The sequence below is a fragment of the Microtus pennsylvanicus genome, chromosome 10, assembly GCF_037038515.1.
Source record: "Microtus pennsylvanicus isolate mMicPen1 chromosome 10, mMicPen1.hap1, whole genome shotgun sequence".
Taxonomy (NCBI): Eukaryota; Metazoa; Chordata; class Mammalia; order Rodentia; family Cricetidae; genus Microtus; species Microtus pennsylvanicus.
In genome coordinates this window covers 64,041,235-64,064,342 of record NC_134588.1, presented here as the reverse complement: position 1 = coordinate 64,064,342, position 23,108 = coordinate 64,041,235, and the positions used below count along the sequence as shown (strand labels likewise).

Below are 23,108 nucleotides of genomic sequence, written 5' to 3'. Positions count from 1 at the left end.
ATGGTGGTTTGAATTAAATGACCCCCATAAGTCTGGGCCATTTGAATATTTGATCCCCAGTAGGTTACTATTGGGGGGAGGATAGGAGGCATGGCTTTGCTGAAGGAAGTATGTCTTGAGGGGCACTCTGTGGTCTCAAAAGTCATGTGTACTTCCTGGTATCCTCTCTCTGCTTCCTGTCTGTGGTTCTGGGTGTGAGCTCCTGGAAGAAACAGTAAACGTTTGCTACTGGCTGCCTCTGCTCTCCTACCGTGGACTCTGACACTCAGGAACCATACACCCAAAGCAATCACTTCTATAAATGGCACAAGTGATGATGTTTTATCATAACAAGAGAAAAGTAGTTAATACAATGGAATTATTAAGTATATGAACAAAATACCCCCAGGTTTTGAGTATAAGAAATATGTAGAATGTAAATAAATCTTTTGATTAGACTTGATTTCCATTCCAAGGATTTCAGTTTATGCACCCACAAATATTCTCAAATATGAAGCTCTACTACTAGACCCAAGCATTTATGTGTGCACATAAGTATATGAGCATTTGTGTTGCGTAGGCACATATATGTGTGCAGACGCATGTGCACGTGTGTGTATTCAGAGGCCCCTCTTGCGTTTTATTCCTCAGATGCCATCTAATCCATTGGTGTTTTGTTGTTGTTGTTGTGTGTTGCTTCATTTTGTTTTAGGCAAAGTGTTTCACTGGCCAGAGACTTATTGATTAGGTAAAGCTGGCTGTCCAGTGAGTGCCAAGTATTTACTTATCTGTACCTCCCTAATGGTGAGATCCCAACCATGTGCCACAGTTTTTTTTTAATGTGGGTTCTGGAGATCAAACATAGGCCTTCATTCTTGGGCAGCAAGCACTCCAGGAAGTAGACCAACTTCCCAGTTCTCTATGCATTTTTGTGTGAAAGATAACAAATACATATTACAGGAGGCATAAAGAAATAAAAAGGAAATATAAAAAGAAAAAATTATCTGAAATTTATTATCTGAAGTTATCTAAAAGTCAAGTCAAGGTTGTCTTATCTGGCACTGATGAGGGGAGAGAGCTGTGATCTGGATTGCTTTCTAAAAGATCAGAAGGCGTGTCTCTGTTTCCTAGGTGCAAATTTTGGCTGCTGCCTTCTGATCCCCAAGAGGAAAAGCGGAAGATCTCTAGGTCCCGTTGTTGTTCGCAGCGGGCTTTCCGGGAGCCGCAGTTTTCCTTCCCTCTGCTGACTGCAAACTTCAAAGGACTGACTTTTGAGTTCTTTGGAGTAAAGAGGAGTTGCAGGTCAGGCAGTGGGCAGAGCCTGAAACAGCGCAGAGAACTCTCTTCCTCGTGGGAAGCAGCAGCAAGGATGAAAGGTGGAAGTCAGGTGCCGAATGGCTGGGTGCCTACGGTTGGGCCTTTGCCTCCCTGGGTGCCTTGATTGAACCTTTGCCTCCCTGGGTGCCTACAATGTTTAGGCCTTTGTCTACCTGGGTGGCTATGGTTGGGCCTTTGCCTATCTAGGCATGGTTTGATCAACTGGCAGCCTATCATTGGCTGGAATCTGACCTCTGTAATTGGCTCTAACTCAAATCATTTTGACACAAGATTCAGTTTTTAAAAATTATTTTTTGAGAATTTCATATATAAGTATACACATCATTTCCACTCCTCCCTACTCTCCATCATCCCCCCACCCAAATTCATTGTTACTTATGAATACATCCATATTTACCAAACTTACTGAGTCTAGTCTAGCTGTGCTTCCAATGTTTTTAGGCCTTTATGGGATTGGATAATATGTGAAGGGCTCATCCCTGGAGAAAATCGATTTACCCTCCCTTAGGAGGCTCTGATTGCCTATAACTAAAAGATGCACTCTTAAATTAGGTTTTTACTTTATTTACATACTAAGATTAGTTGCATGAGGTCTCAAGTTATTGAAGGAGCTTTGGGCAAATTAGTTTAATTTGACACTACTTGCTTTTTAGGGCTCAGCCCAAACACAGCTCACAGGTAGACACCCTTCTTTATTCCTACACCGAAAGGTCCTGTTAGTCTCATCTGGCACAGTTCCTTTCTTCAGTGGATCGTTGATGTCATGTGTTAGAACTCAAATTGTCTGTCATCTGTGTTCCCTACTCACAAGGTCCCAGACTATGTCTTCCCCTGTTGGTTACCTCTCATGTGGCCAGGACCACAGATACCAGACATGTTCAATATGATTCCCTTGAATATATGAATTGATTGAGGTATCTTTAAAGTAGTCTTTTCTGAATAAAATTTCTGGGATCTCACTGGCTAAGGGCTTTATTTACTGAGTGAGCCCTTCCAGCTGTCAGGTATCATAAAAAAAAATCTTAGCTATATCTGAACCTAGATCAGTGTCCTTATGGAAGGCATAGTTTTATGTAGCGGTAATAGTACTTAGGAAGAGTATGCTGTGTTGTGGGATGCTCTTTCTGTATGCTGTGAATATGTCTTCCTCTCATTGGTTAATAATAAAAGCTGTTTGACAAATAGCCAGGCAGGATAATGTTAGGTGGAACAATCAAAGTGAGAACTCAGATGAGGAGGGGCAGAGTTGGGAGGGATGCCAGCCAGCTGCTGACCAAGCAGGATATGTAGAGAATGAGGTAACTACCCTTGAGCCACTTGGCAAAACATAGGTAGAAATATGGATTCATTTAAATGTAAGTGTTAGCTAATGATAAGCCTGAACTATTGGTTGAGCATTAATAATTAATGTAAGCCTCTGAGAGATTATTTGGAAGTGGTTACAAGACCCAGAGAAACCTCTATTTACAATGTTGTGCCTAAGGGGTGTGGTAAGACCAAGAAAGACTATGGGAGAAGTGCCTGAGAGCCACCTCTGAGAACCAGGGCTGTCTTTGCACTGCCAGTGGCCGACTTTATACTCCCCAGTTTTAGGTGTTTGGGGAGCAAATGAAAATCAGCAGTGTTAGTCCCACTGTGAACAGTGGCACAATCAGGATCTCACCGAAGCACTTTATTTTCATGTTCATTTCTCAAATGCTTTGTTTTGAAGTTGCTCCTAAAAACAGAAAGTGAAAGCCTGTTGGCTGTCAGCAGCTCCAGTTAATGTCATCAGGAGTATCACCATGAAACCATCAGGGGACTTTGCCTGCATCTGAGTATCACATGCTGAGAGCCTGTGACTGGGGAAGAACCAAATGTGGCCCTGGAGTTACAGCCTCCCCGCCATGGGATTCTCTCTATGTTGCTTTTGAAGCCATAGTTCCTCACAATGTGAGCATATCCAGACATTGGTTTTTGAAAAAATAATGATGTAAATTTGAGTCTCATTTGCACTGGTAATTTAGTCGTGACCATGTACCAGTAAGATCCTTTATGCTAAGCGCTCTGCCTTTTTATCTGATGATTCAGCTTCTGTGAGGCATACCAGATGTTATTTTTGTCCTTCCTCCTGCCACCTCACTCCAACGTCACTTATTTCTGAAACACTGGCAACAGAGAAGGGTAATGCAGTTACATTTGATTAGCCAGGTTGAAGAGAAGGTGCATCCTGGGTCCTCTTACCCACAATGCATTAGTATCGTTTCAGGAGTCCTGGTGTGTTTTCTGAACATTCTGTTCTACTTCAAAGTTTAAAGACGTTGTTCTAAAACTTCCCTGGCTGTTACTTGGTAGAAGTTAATCAAAAAATTTAAACCTTGCGGTTTAGCTCATGAAGAGACAGCTCATCTGTCAACACAGACTTGTCCGGCTCTAATGAAAGACCTGTCAAACCATATTCTCTTATCCAATAAAACCATGTCTTTGTGATTTTAGGGCTTAAGTTGGTATAACTTTCGTCTGTGCTATAAAGCAGCACTTGTAATCTGTTCACATGTGATTCTTGCACAAGTCAAAGAAAAAAGGATCAATACAACCGTTTTTTGACTTAAAACAGTTAAAAGAGAAAAATGGAAGGGATTGAATTTTGGATAAATACTTTGGCTTCACAGTTGGAGGGTTGAGTGGATGCTGAAATATTACTCACCATATCATCTGGACTATTCTACTTATTATTTTCGAGCTTTATAATCATTTGAATGATTAAATAGATTTTTACATTATCCCTTCCACCTCAGCAAAATGTTCTATCGTAGCCTCAGAGAAGAGCAAAAGCCACAAGGTTTTAGTCAGTCGTTAGTTTATTGCTAAGGTATTAAAATTAATTATGTATTTTGGGATTAAAAACAAGTGAGGTGCTCGGTCAATGCAGTGGTTAGAATGAGCATGGCCACTCATAAGCTCATTTTTTGAATGCTTGGTCTCCAGCTAGGGGAACTATGTGCTCATTCATATAAGTTTATCTGTGTGTGCTTTTAGGGGGACTCAAATCACCAAGAAAGTGACTTCTGATAAATTGTGAGTGCCCTTTCCCTGAGAATAACAAATCAGAAAGAGTTCCAAGGAGCCCTGGGCGAGGAGACACATCGGACCGTGTTTGATAAGCTGTTGCTGATGGCTAACGTGAGGTGAAAGTGTCTCCTCATAGACGGTCGGTGGGAAGCTGCCACGCATCTTCACCAAAGGGACACAAAATTCTGCTGTGAAATATGAATGAACTCTCAGAAGAGCAAAATGAGACTTTTTTTCTAGATAAAAATATTGAAGAGATTTTTATGTTTAAAATTTAGTAACTGTACTGTCTTACGGTTTCTATTGTTGTGAAGAGACTTCGTGACCACAGCAACTCTTATAAAGGAAAACATTTAGTTGGGGTGGCTTGCTTACAGTTTCAGAGGTTCAGTCCATTATCATCATGGCGGGGAGCATGGCAGCATACAGGCAGACATGGTGCTGGTGCCTACATCTTACAGGCAACAGGAAACCCACTGAGATACTGGGCAGTATCCTGAGCATAGGAAACCTCGAAGCCCGCCCCCATTGTGACACATTTCCTCTAACAAGGCCATATCTCCTAATAGTGACACTCCCTATAAGATTATGGGGGTCAATTACATTCAAACTACCACAAATACAGGGAAGCTTTACAGAGGCCATTTTCAGTACTAATCATTAAAACTACACACTTAATGGGGAAATGGAAAGAAATCAGTAGAAGCCAAGCTCCTTTTGTGTTTCCCAAGTGTTTCTTACTTGGTATCTTCTGCCTCTGATAGTTTGTCAGTCATCACTTCTGGTTGCTCTGGTCTTTGGGGGCTAATGGAATGGGGTTGTCCTAAACTGACTGTGATACTAGAATCAACACAGACCAGCAGTCTAAGGAAGTTCTGAGCCAGCACTTCTTTCCCTACCTCCTTCTCGGGCCTAAGAGTAAAGAGGTCTCTGGCTAATGAAGCAGAGACTGTTCCAAGGGCCTTGTGTCCATCATCCTGTATCATCTAATGCTTACATTCAGAAAGAAGCCTTTGGCCCCAAAGGAAACCAGGAAGGAAACAAGGAGAACCAAAGTGCTTCTGAGCTGCTTCTCTTCCCAGCTTGTTTTCAAGGTGGCAGGAACCTCAGGACACAGCTGGGAGCTGCCTGTGTGGGCGTGGTTCCTCAACAGGCTGGGTTTGAGATCTTCTCCCCAGGATCAGGTCTGGGTCAGAGGGTAGGGGCTTCAGGTTTGGCTCCAGCGGTGGTGTGCATAAAAGGCTCATGTGTAAAGGTACTTATGGTTGTAAGACTTAATTTTAAATGTGTCAGTACTTTAGTAAGTGTGTCAGCTATTTAGAAAACACGCTAGAGTTATGATTTGAATATAGATAGATCTAATGACAAAGGTTTTTCGCTTTTGTCAACTTCCATTTTGAGTTTTTCAGATGACTGTGACCTTAATATTGGAGGTCCTAACACACTTTTGTGGCTCTAGACGGTTTGTTCCCCACCCACAGTTGCTTTCAAAGCTGCTCAGAATCAACTCAAAGGAAATCCAGTTTGTCCTAGAGTCTCCCAAGATAGCAATAGCCACGTCACCCACCCACCCCCGCCCCAGGCATTTTTTTTTCTTCACCACAAAAGCATGTTTTTACCTGTACATCTCCAACATGAAAGTGAGCTGGAATTGTTCGGGCACTTTCTCCCACAGCTTCTAGTCCTTTAAATCTTACCTGGCCCAGATTCTGTCCCAAATCTCTGTGACATAAACTCAGTCCACCCAGTAGTAGCATCAGGATCATATGAACAGATTTTGAGCACACGAGAGCCAGGAGACAGGCCTAGAGGATGTTTGTGAAAAGACAGGACTTTTACATACGAGGAATTATAGCTGTATTTCACCACTGCCATTCCAACAGACTGTGAAGAAAGCCAAGCAAGCAAGAAATGAACTTTGGATGAGAAATCAGTGTTTAGACATATTCGTAGTTGTACTTTTTGATGTACGTATATATAGCCATCTTACAGATACTGGTGCTTGCTAATATTGCTTTGATTTTTTTGGTGATTGTTACCACCTTTTTGCTCACCAGTGTATTCTGAGACAGCGTGTTCGGTTCTCCATAAGTATTTACCAAGTGAGGAATCACTAACAAGCGATTCTTCAATACAAATTTATAAGTGCCTATAATCTTTTCTACCTCACAGGTGGAGACAGTTGACTCTGAAAAGCGATGTAGTTTGTCAAAGTTATGACCTCAGAACTGACAGAGTGAATGCTTTCTACCCTGTATCCCTGATTCTAAGATGTCCCAAGAGAGAGTAAGCCAGAAACGCTTTTATCACAGTTCTCCCATGGTAAAAGGGCTGGGTCTGTGTTTTTGCTTCTGCTGTTTCATAGGTGTTGGTGGGTTGACTGCAGGTTTGCAAAATAAGACAAACTGAAAGTGAGCTGTTACAAATTAGCAATGAACAATTGCTTATCACAACATTATCCAGGTTCTGAAAAGTCGAGGGAGCAGATAGTAGCTACTATTCTATCAACTGTTCTATAAACTTTATGTCTTTTTTAGTGTGTGAAAAGGCCTGGGGGCAAACATGATCTTGTATCAAAGCTCAGGGTCTGGGCATCAGATCTAAGGCACCGGGATGAACAGAGGCAGGTTTGCAGGGCTCTGGCAGGCTGGCCTACTTACGCAGAAACTCTAACATTTCTCAGAACAGATTTCACGCTCACTGACTTAGATGAATGTTCTTAATTTCATAGTTAAGGAAACAAGGTCACATGCAGCTAAGTGTAACCCCTCAAGGTCATAGAATTATTAGTGACCCAGGAAGGCTGAAGAGTCAGAATCTGGAACGCTGTAGATTGCGTCAATAAAGAGCTATACAAGGACCGAAATAGCAGCATCAAGCCATGTTCAAGGTGACACATTATTAGGTGTCAGGCAATGTGCTGAGAACTTCCACTTACCCCCTCCCACCCTGGGAATCTTTGCAACTCACTGAGCAAGCTGCCACTCTTACCACATCTGTGGATGCTGACACCCAGACACCAGTGGCATCACACTTACCCAAAGTCACACGTCCAGGAGGCTGTGCTCTTTCTTAGATAGTATTCCTACTTCCCCACTCCCCTGCCTCCATACACACATACTCTGGACTCTCTTTCACACCCAGGGATTCTCTCTAATTAAATAGCTCACAGGGCTGTTTTGCTCTATTCTTTCAAGTCCAGTGCTTGTGAGCTTCAAAATGGTCCTTTTTGAAACCCTTTCTAAGTGGATATCTTTATTGAGAGTCACCCAGAATTGGTCCGGATTGTCTGAGTTTGAGTGTACCGGGTGGAAATCAGTGCCCCATTTTCTGAACATTTCGAGTTATACCCATATCACTCTCTAGTGTGAGAGCATGGTTAAGAAGCACATTCTAGGGCAGATTTCTTGTAGGCAAAGTTGGCAAGTAGGTTGATCACATAGTCCAGCCTCTGCCCACGTTAGAAGGTCATGGGGGGGGGAGGAAATTACTATGCATCATCCTCCAGTTCCTCCCAGCTCCATCCTAAGGTTTCTTCTCTTTACACAGCTGCTAGAAAATGCATTTGCTCTGCTGCATCCTCCAGAGAGCTTCTGGGTAGAGAGACTTACCTCGTAGGCTGTTCCTTGTCTTGTCTTCAGTGTCCTGCATAGTGTCAGGCTCGAGAGAGAGAGCTAGTAAGCATTGGAGCCTGGTGTTCTTGCTCTGCTTTTGTATGTGGGGTTTTCTGAGGTGTGTCGACCTAGCATGCTTGTTCTTTTTTTTAAAAAAACCAAAATGATGATATTTATTGGGTTCACAGACACAAACTTTTATCTACTTGAAGTAAAAGTTTCTAAGTGATTGGATTTGTGCTTAACCTTATTGTGAACTTGTTAACAAGTAGTTTGTAGATTATATCTTGAATAGTATTGTCCATTACTTCTTCCCTTAGTTTTTCTTTTCTTTTTTTTTAAATTTATTTATTTATTAAAGATTTCTGTCTCCTCCCTGCCACCACCTCCTATTTCCCTTCCCCTACCCCCAATCAACTTCCCCCTCTCTCATCACCCCGAAGAGCAGTCAGGGTTCCCTGCCCTGTGGGGAGTCCAAGGACCTCCCACCTCCTTCCAGTGGGATATTTGATGCTTTTTCCATCGAGTATACATAATTTTACTTGAATTCGGAACTGTGTAAATTTTAAAGTCTAACTCCTTAAGGTAATCTGGCTTTGCTTGGTTTATTGTCCATCTCTATCCTCTGTCTCTGTCTCTGTCCCTCTCTCTCTTTCTGTGTGTGTGTGTGTGTGTGTGTGTGTGTGTGTGTGTGTAAGCTTTCTGACCATCAGGCATTAGGACAGGTACTAGGTGATGACTGTTCCTTAGGTCACTGGACTTTGGGGTCATTTGTTACTCAGCAGTTGCTAACTGGAACACAGACACAATGCATGTCTCGTATATAATTTTGATCATTTTGGGGCTGATATTTGTTTTGTGCTCCACTACCTGTTAATATTAGATTTCTCTTCATCTTGATTTTTTTTTCCGCTTCATAGGCACACTCTGACATAAATTCTTTATCAGCAGCAAGCAACTTTTTCTGCTTGAAAATGGTTTCCCTTTCATTTGCCACCGACATTTCTCCCTGAAGAATATTCGAGCAGTATTCCAGGTGTTTAATGCTTTGCACCTTGGTGAAGGCACAACTCAGAAAAATAACTATCGAACTAGCATTTCGTGGATATTGAGACAACATTAAGATTGAAGAGAAAGGTGCTGACAACTGTCTAGAGTCATAGAAAAATATTGCCTAAGAGCACTTATTTTGACAAATTTCCAGAGCATATTTATGTCTTAGGTAACTATTATTGCACTCTTAGAAAAATAAGTAATATTATTCATAATATAGTAGGCTTGGCACGTGCTGTGTGAATTATGGCAGTGTTTAAAATTCATAAATAGTCGCATTTTATTCGGTTGAATCAGGTAAGAAAGATTTGATTCAGATCAATAACCATGGCACATAAAATAATAAACCCTTTCAAAAAATGTAATACTATAAATTATGAGTTTGTGGCAGTAGCTGAGAAACTGAACGTAAAAGTTTAAAATATTATAGCTTGAAAACCTAATATTCTATCAGTTATTAAAATAGAAAATAGTTGAGAAGTCATCACTCTAAAATTTAATATGATTGCAAGGTATTGGATTGTTCGTTCTTTCTCTGCCTTAGAGCAGCTATAAGTACATAGTTTAAGCTTGACTCCATAGGAAGTGGGTTCAGTGTGTTAGGAGACAACCCGGATTGCTGATCAACTCTGCGTTTTACTTGTTTGATAGCATAAAAGAATGTGTGTACATTCTCCTTGCCTCAGAAAGAGTTCCAACTTAGATATTACCTAAATAGTAAGAGTGTGTCATAAAATAACAGACAGTCAGATTCACTGAGTAGAGCTATAGGACAATAAGAAGAATTTAAGAGCAAGAGCCAAGTGAATGTGTTGCAGTGTGCGTCATGTTAATGTTTGTGCTGTTATTTGTTCCTGACTGATTGGGCAGTGGCCTGGCAACATGTCCAGTTTCCCTGACCTCTCCAAAATCGTCCAAGTTTTAGCACCTGCTCTTTTCCCTTCTTGTGATGAACAAAAAGCTTCTTGTACTCTTAGCAGCTTCTAGAACTAGGCCAAGAGGGCGATCAAATGAGAAAACATACTGCTGTCTCCCAATGTGGTGGCTGTACCGAGTAGCTCCAGTGCCTTAAAATCACTGGGGCTTACGTTGTGTGAAATAAAATTTGGTCTTAAGCTGTGACCTAATGTGACTTTGCCTTGGGGAAGATGGGTGCTGACTGGATGGCACTGTACTTTGTTTAGAATTCCTCTGCCCTTTGTGTATACTGTGAATATAGCTTAATGAAGTAAATAAATGCCCCTTGAATAGATCTTGGATGAAAAGGAATGAAAGCATTTGTTGGTTTAAGATGGTGGGATTGTGGTTCATTTCTATTTCATCTTTATGATAACCTTAGTGTTATTTTAAGTATCTTTATGATATAAATAAGAGAAAAATAAAAATAGTTTATTACTTATCAAGGATTACTGGCCTCTAGGGTATATGAAGCCTTCAGAGATGAAATTCTCATTATACAGGCAGCCTTGTTCAATCATTCAGGCAGTATTAATGCACTAAGGCGTTGTGGGAAGCACAGAATCCCAGTGGAGACCCTGGATTGTACATTAATCATGTGGACCATCTCATCCCAGACAAAGGACCGATTGAGCCTTTTAAGAAGCTGTGGGGTAGAATCTACCTTGCTCCATTTGGGCAGAATCATCAGATTTGGGACCCATGGCGATGAATCCAGTCATGTGTGAGGGGGCACAGGACTGCCATAGAAGAAGGAGTGAAGATTCTCCTACATGGCACCTCAGGGCTTTGCCTGTCCTTGGCAAGCCAGCCGTAGAAGAGGGCAATGCAGCATCCTTGACCTGGCTCCATTGATGGTGCTGGCCAAATGCATTTAGTTCTGTTTCAAGCAATATGAGTAGGGCTACCTGACTAGAAGGGGAAATAGGGATCCACTGAACCAAGCCCCTAGCTTCTAGTACAAGATCATGAGGAGTTTCTTTCCCCCAGCCTGATTCCCAACGGTTTTTAAGCTGATGATTACCAGCCTGGGTGCCTACATAGCAAGGGAGGGAAGAATGCTGTACTATCTCCCCAGTGCACAGGCATAGGCAAAAGGTGTCTGAGATCCAGGATTGCATATTAGCATGGCCTGGCTTAGCTTCATCTAATGAAATAAAATTGGAAGGCTGTTTGAGCACAGAGCAGTATTAACTGAGGAAAATGGGTAAATACAGACGTATTTATTTTATTTTGAGCATAGGACTTAGTGCATTTTACTCAGAAAATAGTAAGAAAAAACTTGAATCAGAAATGTCTGCTGAGGACTCTTGAGACACAGCAGAAACTGTGGATGATGGAGCTGAGTGTAGGAAATGGGTCTATCCTGTCCACGGCTTCTTTCCGTGGGTCTTCACTTTCTGCTCATAATTAGGCCTCTTCATCTGGCATGCTATCCCACCATGTGTCTTCCAATCCAGCCACAAATCTTCAGCAGTGGAAATAACTAACCATAGAGTGAACCCTTCGCTTTCATTGGGCGTTTTGTCTCTGTGAAACATTGGCTGTGGTGACATGGTTGGAAAGAGGGTTGGGGTTTATGATGGCGACGTTAAAACTCATGTTTTAACACAAAAGTAACAGTCATTAGATGTGTGCGTGAGCTTTGCCCTCAATTCACTCTTTCACCCCTAAACTACAAGTTTACCCAATTTACATTTAAACAAATTTCTCAATAAAACATTGACAGGTTTTTAAAAAGAAAAAGAAAACCTGACAACAAGGTAGCAAATATTTTACTGATACAATATCCTTCGAGTGATACTTTTTTGCATCTGGGCCAGTCGTTCTGTGGAATCCTCACCCCTGGGCCTCAGTACCCTTCTTAGGACCTGATAGAGTAATAATGTGTACTGTGCTAACTGCAGTTTTATTGGCCTGAGGAGATTTTCCCAACACATGCAGGTGGCTGGCTCCTCTGTCTGGGGCTTGTATATTCATTGTTCTGTGTTATCTTTCTCTCCTCCTGAGCATGATGAAAATGAATTTAGGTTTATACAATGTTTGAAGAAGCACCAGGGAAGAAATACATTCTGTGTGAATGAGACGGTAATAATAATAAAATGAGAACTGAATCGGAGATGGGCGAAAGAAATTTAGCTTGATTTGCATCAAACAGGCTCAACAGCATGAATGGTTGGTAAAGTTAAATCTAATTTCGGGAGTTCTTGAACATTCTCATTTCCAACCAGGGCTTTAATATCATTTTAATGCAGTTTTTTACATATGAATTAATATAATAAATGTCAATGTTGAATAGAATAAGGTCACATTTTACTACTTTGACCAGAAGTGTAATCTTCCAAGATTCAATTTTATTACTATTATAACAGTCATACTGGATAAGGTCACCAATATTTCTTTCCAAGTGATATAATATATGACGACAGCCTTTAGACCAACTTTACTTTTTGTAATTTGGGATTTATATTCTGAAACATGTTGACAAAGATATACCATGGACATTTCTTAGTCAAATGGCAGCCTGGGGAAGATGTTTCCCTATGATTTATGGGAAATTTGAAACTGGATAAATGGAGTCATTGCAATGCAGCATTTTCTTGGTCGCATCATCTCCTCGCCCACAGATAATGAAATTCTTGTGTCGCTTTCCCCTTCTACTTGAAAGGGAAAGGTGATATGTACTGATTCTCTGATGAGTAAAATCAAGCAACACATTCTGTCGGCTGACTGAGTGGAGCCTAACCAAGAGTCCAACTTAGAGAATTTACTGAAGGACATGTTCCCTGACTCAGAAAAGTTCAAAGGTCAGGAGGATCAGAGAGCGAAAGCTCACGAGCAAAACCATTTGTCTTGACCTTCTGCTGGATTCTTCACTGAAGAGTCGGTCTTTGTAAGCAAAACAGTAGCAAGGACAGGCAGAGTCTGTCTCATAGTTGTGAAGCGGAAATGTGGAGAGAACTGGATAGGTCTTTGGACCATGTTTGTATCTCATGAGTGCTTGGTAAAGAATAATTGTTCCTATTGTTTTTTGGATATTTTTATGCATTTCAAACATACTCAAAAATAGAGAAAAAATAGTATAAAGAATGTTTGTTGACCCCTACCATGTCTTAGTTGCTACCTTGGTTTCCCACAGTGATCCACCTATTCACTTCTGCTGTTGCTAAACTATGTTATTCTAGTTCCTAAAAATCCTTGGATCACAACTCTATACATATCAGTCTCTGTTCTTAAAAACAGGCTAGACTTGAAGTCTCCAATATGGTAGATACCAAGGAAGGGTGGGCTGCTAGAATCTGTAGGAAATAAACCAGGAGAAACTAGATAACGTTTATCAGAAGAAGTATGTGATGGCCCCAAAATTTCTCATGTAATAACAAAAAGAAATAAGAAGCCTTAAAAAGTGCAACATGAAAACAAACAAACAGCAAACAAAACAAAACAACAACAACAGAATGCAGTCTCTCCAGGAGATTGGCAAGGTCTGAGGGGTTCCTGTTCCTGTGAGAGTGGAGTGACTGGCCAGAGCTGGGCTTAGGACACAACCTCAGAAAATTGGGACTGTATTCTAAGCAACAAATGTTCTATAGAGAAAGGTGAAATGAAAGGAACGAAGGAGGGGGGAGGGAGAGAGGGAGGGAGGAAGGAAGGAAAGAAGGAAGGAAGGAAGGAAGGAAGGAAGGAAGGAAGGAAGATAAAATTATTAGCAGAAGAAGAAAAAGGCGGAGGAGGAAGACAAGGGAGGAGGTGTTGCCAGGATAGTTTCAGTATTGGGCAATAAGGGAAATGGGACACCTTTCTTTTTCTGTGTAAACAGGGAGGTTCTGTGTAGCCCTTGGATTCCTGGACCTCCTATCTCTGCGTCTCTGCGTTGAGTGTTCTGAGGTTATAGGCCCGTATGTGCCACTAAGCTTGGCTTGATACTGTGCTTTTGGACAAACCTCAGGTTTCATGCATGCTAGGTAAGCAGTCTACCAATTGGTCAACATCATCAACATGTCATTTTCAAAAAGTCCTTTATGGGTTTAGTGTCTTGGTAGACCAAGGCCTTCAGAGTACTGCCCTACCAGGAAACTCAGGAATGTAAGAGGACTTACACTGAAACTTGAAGGACAGAACACCTCTAGACAGCTAAGAAGATACATGGCATCAGAACCCCCACAGTACTCTGGGAACAGGGATACATGGTCAGAGATACAATCTGAATGAGAGATTAGACAGAGTGCCCAAAGTAGGAAAGGGTAGTCCAGGGCCAAGGCCAGCATTCACATCCAGACTCCGGAAGAACTGCCCAGATGGTTTTCCCGAAGATCAGAGGCAGCCTGACTCCCAGCCTCCTGAGACCTGCGGTAGACATTTTCATCAGTTTTATTTTGCTTTAGTCACAACTAAATGTATCTGCGAAACTAAAACAGCGGGGGCTAACAGCGATGGGAGAAACGGAAAGAAAGGTGTGTGGGGAGGAATGTCATCAGTGTGCAAAGCGTGCTTGGGTGATGGTGTCCGCGTGTAGCACGGTATTATGTGGAAACACACACACACACTCAACGATAAGTTTTTCAGAAACCACAAAAGTAGAAACGTACCAGTCTTCCTAGTTGTAATTCAATGATATTCACTGTCATCTGGTCCACAAGGACCATACACAGACAGGACCAACATTTGCGACCCACCCTTACTACGTGTGACTAATTCCCGATACCAGGATCCAAAGAGGATCCACATTTGTCACTAGGGCTTGCGATCCGATGTTGTGATGCCCAGGATCTCTACAGAGCACTCCTGCATGCTGTTCTGCGGTGCACATCTGCTTCTCTTGGAGAGTTAGAACTCTGCCTTTTCGTTTGGCATAAAGTAATTAATCTCCCTAAGGTGGGCTTTATAATAGGGTATAAGATGGCTACAATTATCTGTTCAAATATAGATTAGTTAAAATCAAGTAAAACGGACACTTTCGTAGTTCATCTGCTATAATGCCATGTCAAATGAAATTACTGGCTACTGCTTGGGGAGTGTAAGCAGAGAACATGTCTGTCTTTGTGGGGCTTGTAGTAGACATGTATGGCCAATATTTGTATTAGAAAGGTGTAATTTCTTAGCTGCAAAATAAATATTTGTTTTAGATGGTGACCAGTCCTTTTCTGTATAATAACTCATGAAACCTGATTTCCAGCAGAAGGTCCTCCCATTTCTTAGGTGGGATCCTTTGTCAGCCTGTCTCTCCTTTTACACATTACTTTGAGCCATGTTTGACGCTGTGCACCTATAATTCCAGCACCCAAGAAGCTGAGGCAGGAGGATTGTTGAGCTTGAGGCTGGCCTTGTTTACATAATAACAAGCTGTGTCTCAAAACTATGTTTTTATATTAGGACAGTTAAGTATCCAGGGATACAAAGAATTTATCAGATAGATATCTGTAGTTTTCGTAAGCCTACCCATGATACAGCAAAGGGTATACTTCTTCATTTCATATCAGATGAGAACTGGCAGCGTGAATGACGATGACCGTGGTTCTCTAATGACAATAACAGGTAATTATGGGGTGAATTATATTGTAAGAAACCTGAAATAGTTACCATCTCATGTATATTTTAAGGTACTTGCTACCTGCTGTGGTTTGTCATCGCTACTGCATTTGTGATTTAAGGAAATGTAATATTTATTAAGATTTAAGTACAGATAAATACTCACATTTTTCCATTCCTGTGCACAGATCCTCTTTCTTCCACTAAACACCTGTAGGCCCTTCATGCTGAACACCCCAGACTTGTACCAGCAAGATGTCACAAGTGGGTTAACCCCTTCCCACCAAGTCTGACGGCCTGAGTTCAATCCCTAGGGCTCACATGGGGGAGAGAACTGACTTCTCTAAGTTGCCCTCTGACTGGCACATGCATGTCAATAAGGAAATAATTCTGCAATTTTTTCTAAAACAAGACCCTCCAGCCAAGCCATCCAGTAATCAGTTTGCATGAATCCATCATTTCATTAAGGACTATAAATGATGGGTTTGGTTTTTTTTATAAATCCTCTAGTCCTTTTTCTTGTAGAGCTAGAATATTTTTGAGCGCTTTCTCTTACATATGCTGTTTAATATCGTCTTGTGTAACTCACATAGAACAAGCAGTATCCATTTGGTAGCAGTCCTAATTGGTCCTCCAAGAACTCAGGTGCCTAACATTAGCAGGTGAAAGGTGGTCAAACTAGAGTTCAACCAGAGATGCACGTCACTTCACAGTCTATAGGCTAGATGCACATTCTCGTGTACTGCTTGCTAGTTGACGAACCCGCACCTCCCCGTCTTCCCAGCACTGTGCCGGTAAGCCTGGCCCTCTGTCCCTCATTATTTCCACACTTGCTTTTCCTCAGGGAAACTGATGACTTTGGTGTGTGTGCTGTAGGCTGTCCCTGGTGACTCCCCAATATGACAGAAGTCTACAGAGTGTCCCCGCCAACAAGATCAGAGTGAGAAATCTCCTCCCTCACAGTCTGAGATAAAATGTGTTTTTGTGGAAACAACAGTTCTGTGTTGACTCATCTTGAGCTTATTCTCAGCACAAAAATCCCAAGCTGTTTTCACACACGCCGCTGTGAAGCAAAGCGCCTCCATGGTGTTGAGCACATGGCGAGCTGGACCTGGGGAGCTCACCCGCAGGAAGAATCCTCGCCTGCAGATTAGAGCAGCCAGAAAGAGGAAGGCGGCCCGGGAAGTGTGCAGTTGTGAACGGGAGACATTGTCCTGGAGGACGACACCTACCTCTTTCCTAATTTACACTGATTAAAATATAATAGGTTTTCTTAGCCTAACTCATTTATTAATTGAGCAGTGATTCATGTTAGCAGTCATTCGTTTACATAACAGTTCACAGAAGCAGACGTTTGTTCTTTAAACCCACCCGGCTCTCCAGCCACCTACCACCCGCTCCTAGCCTTCTTATTCACCCATGTAAGATCTATGTGCAGAGCAGGATGCACACTCTAGAGGAAACTCCAAAGTACAGATGAATAGTACAGTCTTAGAATTTCCTATGAATGATCCAAGTATGGAAGATGTAATGATAGAAGGGCTGCTTTAACCAGACGGCCAGTCTATTACGTAATGACGTGGATTGAGAACCCCTGAGCCCATGTGCTGGTCTTTGGACCTACATTTGAATGATATGCGGCATATGCTTCGATGTAGTTTTTGGACCACGGAGAGGTATCACGTGGTGTAAAGGGATTCTAGCAGAGCAGTCTGAGGGGAAGGATCCAGATGGCTCCTTCTGCAACCTCTCCATTTGGAATAGGAGACGAACATGGCACTGTTGTCACAGATTGCCTCATCTCCCCCTGGCTATGCTGGGATGTACATCTAATGTACAAGAGGACATTTGATGAAGAAAAAGGCTCAGTGATTAACAATCAGATTTAATGATGCATTCAAGGAGCCGGAGACTTGGTGGCATGAGGGCAAAGTAAACTGTTGGCTTTCTTTTTGCCGAACAGTGTGTTGGGGAGTTGAGCGCAGGGGATGACAGGAAGGTTCTTTCTTCCTGTAGAGAGGATTGGGTCTCTTAATGTCATCTATAGTCCTTGCTTCATGTCATCCTATTGGTACCAACTTGTGTGCTTGCAGGGCAGGATACGAGTTCTTGGCATGACTTTTACATGTGTGATTGCCATACATTTAACTCATCCAGCCCTGCACATTTAACTAGTCTTAAGTACAGGTCTCCTTCATCTTGTATCTCAGGGTATGACTGTGAAAACGACCATTCAAACTGAACTCATATCAAGTAAAAACAATGAATGGCAGAAGGAAGGCTTTTTTGTGACCCTTACCATTTCTCAAAACAATCAATCTTGCCATAATTTATTAGAGTTTATGGAGTTGTAAATATTGAAAAACTAATACTTAAGTAGTGCACTCTGGTTTCAATCTTTCAAAGAAACATTGAAAACGAAAGGATACTATTTTTGAAGCACTTACCAAGAGCTACTTGAATGGCACTTCTTTGCCTTCATTTTCTCAATCAGTGCTGAAGTCTTAGAATCTGTGCCTTTTCCAGCGCATCTCCTCTTCCAGTATTTCAGGCTTCATGCAGTCAGTGTGAAATAGGAAACATTCAGTAATGTGGGTTTTTGGTTTTTTTTGTTTTGTTTTTTGCTTGCCTCTCTTCCTCTGGAACATCTACCTCCCTTCTGTGGTAGCTGCTGTGCTCCTGTCTGCTGCTGTGCTTCTGTCTGTCAGCATTTGGATTTGTTGAGCTCCCACGGCTGGGCACACAACATATTCTGGGTTTCTGTGGTTTCTATTTTCTCTAGAGCTTCATTTCTGTTCAGGTGCGAAGTCCACGTTCCAGGTTACCGCATTTCCCTTTTTCACTGTGTTTTTATATTTTTCAAGCCCAGGTTTCTTTTTTGATTGTTTTAGTGAAGGATACTGAGACTTTATAAGTGGGAGGCCACAGGGCAACATACACTTTGTTGGCCACTTCGTTGGCTATGTGTGGCTGCATTCCAGATACCCAGTGACCAATGTGGCAATTTGAAAAGAAGAAATGTTAGCAGTCATCATGGCCCTCTGTTTTCTCCATTGCGATTTGTGGACTGGAAATGAACTAGTGGTACAGTTTGTACTTGATTGCAGTTCCTCAGAGTTAATCTTTCATGGCAGCTGAAACTGAACCATACTCCCGGGAAATGGCGTTATTTAACTAAATTGTGGTAGCTAGAATTATGCATTTGGAAGCTGTGGGATGAGAGGGCTCTCTGTAGCTGTCAAAAGTTAGTTCCAAGAGTATTGCAGAAAGTAGCCAAACTTCCGGGCTACCTGAGATCAAACAAATGGCTGCTTCCTGTCTCAGTAGCTGTGGATAGTTACCAGCTTCAGGACTGAGCAGCACAGACTATGGAACCTCTCCATTACAGCAGGAAGTCCCTTAGTCAGCACTGATCCATAGACAGCTCTTTGGCTATCAGTAGCACTCAAAGTCCAAAATATTATCCCTCCCAATTTGAATGATTTGCTTTTGTTTCTTCACACACTAAAGAGAGCCTAGTGAGATTCTGAATAGACTCAATGAAGTATATGCAGTGTTTCTTTTGCATTTAGGGCTTTGGAAATAACCATGGATTATTTTTTGAAAACATATATGTTTCATACAGTTGGAACTGTAAAGGAGGTAAGTGAAGATAGAAGGAGCAATTTCCCATTCCAATGAAGCTTGCATTGTGATGAGCAAGAAAGCTGCAGACAAGGGAGCAAACAGGACATGGAGGTGGACGGGTGAGTGAGCCTGGAATCACATATGTAAAGCTTTCAGCGAACACTGAACACTGGTGTCCCTTAATGGTATGGCTGGTGTTAACGAGAGAGTATTAAAGTCACAGCTTCACATAATGGGTGCAAAGAGAATAGAAGGAAACCTTCAGTGTAATTCAATTCCACTGACTTAAAAAAAAAAGCAGTCATTTTTTCCCCCAGCCTTTACTTTGTGATATGAGACATTCTATAATTTGACATGCAGTGGGTGCAGAAACCATACCCTAGTGACGCAGGTGCAAATATCAATCCTGCTTTGGAAAGAGAATTTAAGAGATTTGTGAAAGTGAGTCCCAGCTTAGAAGAGGAGGGATTTCTTGATTGAAACCCAGGCTTAGTAAATGCGTTTCTTTCTATGACTGTTTTAAAGATGCCGTTGAGTCTTTGGAAGTTGACTTTACTAGGACGGAAATTTAAGAATGTAGGACAAATAATACTGTTGTTATTTTCTCTTTAAAGATCTTGAAAATTTAATGGTAAGTGTGGAGAATTGTTGTCAAAGAGGTCACTGTGGAGGAAGCCTACCTTCTTGACTCTGACGGTGCTGTTCCTGGCTGGTTGCTTTTCAGGGAGTCTTTGCTTTGTTTTCAAAGTTGGCCTGATTAATGTTTTCTGTGTTTGATGCTTCCATGGTGACACACGGATGCCTTTTGCTTCCTGTTTGGGAAGCATTTGGAAATAATTCACTGCTGAGAATTTTCGTTTTGTTTGCCTCTGATAGAATTTTCTACATTTTGTTGTTGTAAATGATGCGGTCTATTCTTCAATTTTGAATGGATCACACAGTCATCTTTCTGTGTCCAGCTGGCTTTTGTTAGAGGAGACATATCTTAAATTGTTCACTATTCAGTCAGATTAAAATGACTTCAGTGTTGGGCCACGAAAACTCTCCGGCTTGTCTTTTGTGAAGAGGTCATCCGTGGGGATGGTAGCACATGGCTCACATGTAAAACGAACCCTTTCTTCCCCTTTATTTTCCATGAGTAGCTCTATTAGATTCCAAGTCAAAGTGAACAGAGTCGGTGCCTATTTGTCACTGTTTAGGACAATGAATTGTTTGCTCAAGTAGTTTTGCACTTCAAGGCAACTGGATTATCGAGATGGATGCAGGACCTCACATTCTTTACCACTGAGATACAGGGTTTTGTTTTGTTTTTTAATGTGCAGAGCCATGTTTCTAATCTAAATCAGTGAACCTCATGGAGGATCTGGATGCTATGACTTTTCTAAAATCAAATTGCAGACCATAGGGAAACAATGAGTATATACACAGATGCCATTTATTTGCCCTAAACAATTTTAAATATTTTTATTATATTCTCTCTCTCTGTCTCTCTGTCTCTGTCTCTGTCTCTGTCTCTCTCTCTCTCTCTCTCTGTGTGTGTGTGTGTGTGTGTGTACATAATTTGTATGAGTTGGTTCTTTGCTTTCACCATATAGATCATGGGACCCCAACTTTGTCATGAGACTTGACAGCAAGCACCTTTACTCACTGTGCCATTTTGATGGCCTCCAAGCAATTTTAGATCTGAAGAATCCCTGGAACGAAACTGCAACTCAAATTAGGAAATTTTAGTTACTGATGTGGGATGCCCCTCTGTGTGCTGTGAATGTGTTTTACTACCATTGGTTAATAAAGAAGCTGATTTGGTCAATTGCCAAGCAAAATAGAGCCAGGCAGGAAATGGAAGCAGAGCCACAGGGAGAAAGAAGGCAGAGTCTGGGTGATGCCAGCAGCTGCCAGAAAAAGCAAAATAGGAAATAACAACCCATGAGCCTTGTGGTTAAAAAAATAAACTAATAGAAATAGGTTAATTTAAGTTGTAATAGCTAGTTAATAATAAGCCTGAGTTAATAGGCCAAACAGTTTGTAATTCATATTAAACCTCTGAGTGGTTATTCCGAAACTGGCAGGCAGGAAAGAATCTTCTAGTTACAAGTTATAGCTGAAGGAACTGTATGCGAATGAAGACCCCATTCCAGTCTGTACTTTATCCCCTATTTTACATCATTCTCCATCCATCTTAAGCCCAAATTCTTGAATCCTCCCTGAATGAGCTCATACTTTGCCTGTCAGTCAGTCTTGAAGTTCTAACTTTAGGACTGCACCTCAGACTATCTGCATGCCTGTTTTATCGCTCTCACCTTATGTAAAGACATATTCAGTGACCTTATGCTGTTATTCTTGTTCTGCTTGAATCTTTCTACCAAGAAATTAGAACATTCTTTCTTAAAGAGAACTCAGATTCCTCCGTAAGCCTGTACCTTAAATGCTGCCTTAAATGTTTTAGCAGCCTCTGTCTGCTTCTACAATACATGCAGCATATTGGCCAAGGCTCCTGAAGGCTTATATTCTTCATTGAACTTTCTGATCTATGGGTCAAATACACTGCAGCTTAGTAAGTTTAGCTTTGGATGCTTTTCTTCTGAACTGTTCCATCTTTGAGTTCTCAACTCAGGTCTTATCTCTTCTACCATGGTTACCTTGTCTCAGGGCTGGAGATATAATTCAGTGGCAGAGGACTTCCTTATCCTGTGCAAGGCCTTGGGTTCAATTCCTAAATTCATAGAACACAGCAAAACACAGAACAAATCAAAAAACATAGCCAGATATGGCTATACACACAAGTAATCCCGACATCCAAGAGGCTGTTAGAGGAACATTGCAAGGAAAACAGACAAGGCCACATGGGTTGCATAGCTGCAGACAAACCTGAACTGTAAGACCTCATCTCAAAATAAAGCAGGAGACCGGAGCTAGAACATTGCAGTAGAGCACTTGGCAAGGATATACAAGGCCCCGGGTTCAGTATGTATGTATGTATGTATGTATGTATGTATGTATATATGCATATATACATCTTGTACATGTCCTGCTTCCTCTTCATCTGACTAGTGACTCCGTGTTTTTATTGTTAAGGCCAATCAGAAATCATTCTACCCTTCTTCTCCCACTATTCTCTCAGTCTGGCTCTCCTGCCTAACCTCTTCCTGCCTATCTATAGGCCAGTTAACTCTTTATTAAACCAATGAGATCAACGCATCTACACAGAATGTGATAGGATTATGCCACAGCGATACAGAACTGAGATCTGTAATCTTTTTTGTTTGGGGGTTGAATACATTTACAATTTGTTACTTACATTTAAATAAGTGGAGTCTTGACTTTTTTGTTGATCTCATAAGAAACCTCATGTTCCTGAAGAAAATATTATTTGCAGGGGGTGTGGCTCAGTTGAAAAAACTTCTTACTACCTAAGTATGAAATCTGACTTGAGATCCCAAGACCTGGGTAAAACTTGCTAAGGTTACCTCACCTCTGTAATTCCAGCACTCCTACAGCAATACAGAAGGCAGGACAAAAGAAATCCATAGGTTCTGGGCCAGTAAGTCTGGTTTATGTGGTGGTGAGACTGTTGGATCCTGCCCCCAAAGAAGTGGAAGGAGAGGACTGACCTCAGAGATTGCCCTCTGAGCTTCAAAAGTGCCATGTTATGTATACATCTGCATTTATACAACATATACGTGTATTGTATGTATACATTCTATGCATACACACAACAAAATAATTTAAATAATCATAAAAAGTTTTTCTTTCCAAGAGTAGCAACAAACAGGCTACATTTATCTTTGAACAAATTGTAACTGAACCCCTTTATGTAGCTCAGTGTATGGAACCAAGAATGGTAGCTGTGTCTGTCTTTATTCGGGCTATTTCTCCAGTTCTGGAAATCTTGGCTATCATCTCTGCCCAAAACTTTGAACCTCTCACCTTTGAGCCTCTCATTTTCTCTCTTCTTTTTCC

General features: G+C 41.5%; 1 protein-coding gene and 1 long non-coding RNA gene across 4 annotated transcripts in view; both read left to right on the top strand.

The window, feature by feature from the left end:
* Positions 1-23,108, top strand: part of Fhit (fragile histidine triad diadenosine triphosphatase) — a 1,412,380-nt gene that overhangs the window by 1,110,479 nt on the left and 278,793 nt on the right. The gene's annotated exons all lie outside the window — the stretch shown is intronic.
* The window catches only part of LOC142859222 (uncharacterized), a 321,618-nt gene that overhangs the window by 291,645 nt on the left and 6,865 nt on the right, over positions 1-23,108 (top strand). Inside the window, exon 2 of the long non-coding RNA XR_012912139.1 lies at positions 19,094-19,163. This is a non-coding gene — a long non-coding RNA (uncharacterized LOC142859222). The remainder of the gene's footprint in view (positions 1-19,093; positions 19,164-23,108) is intronic.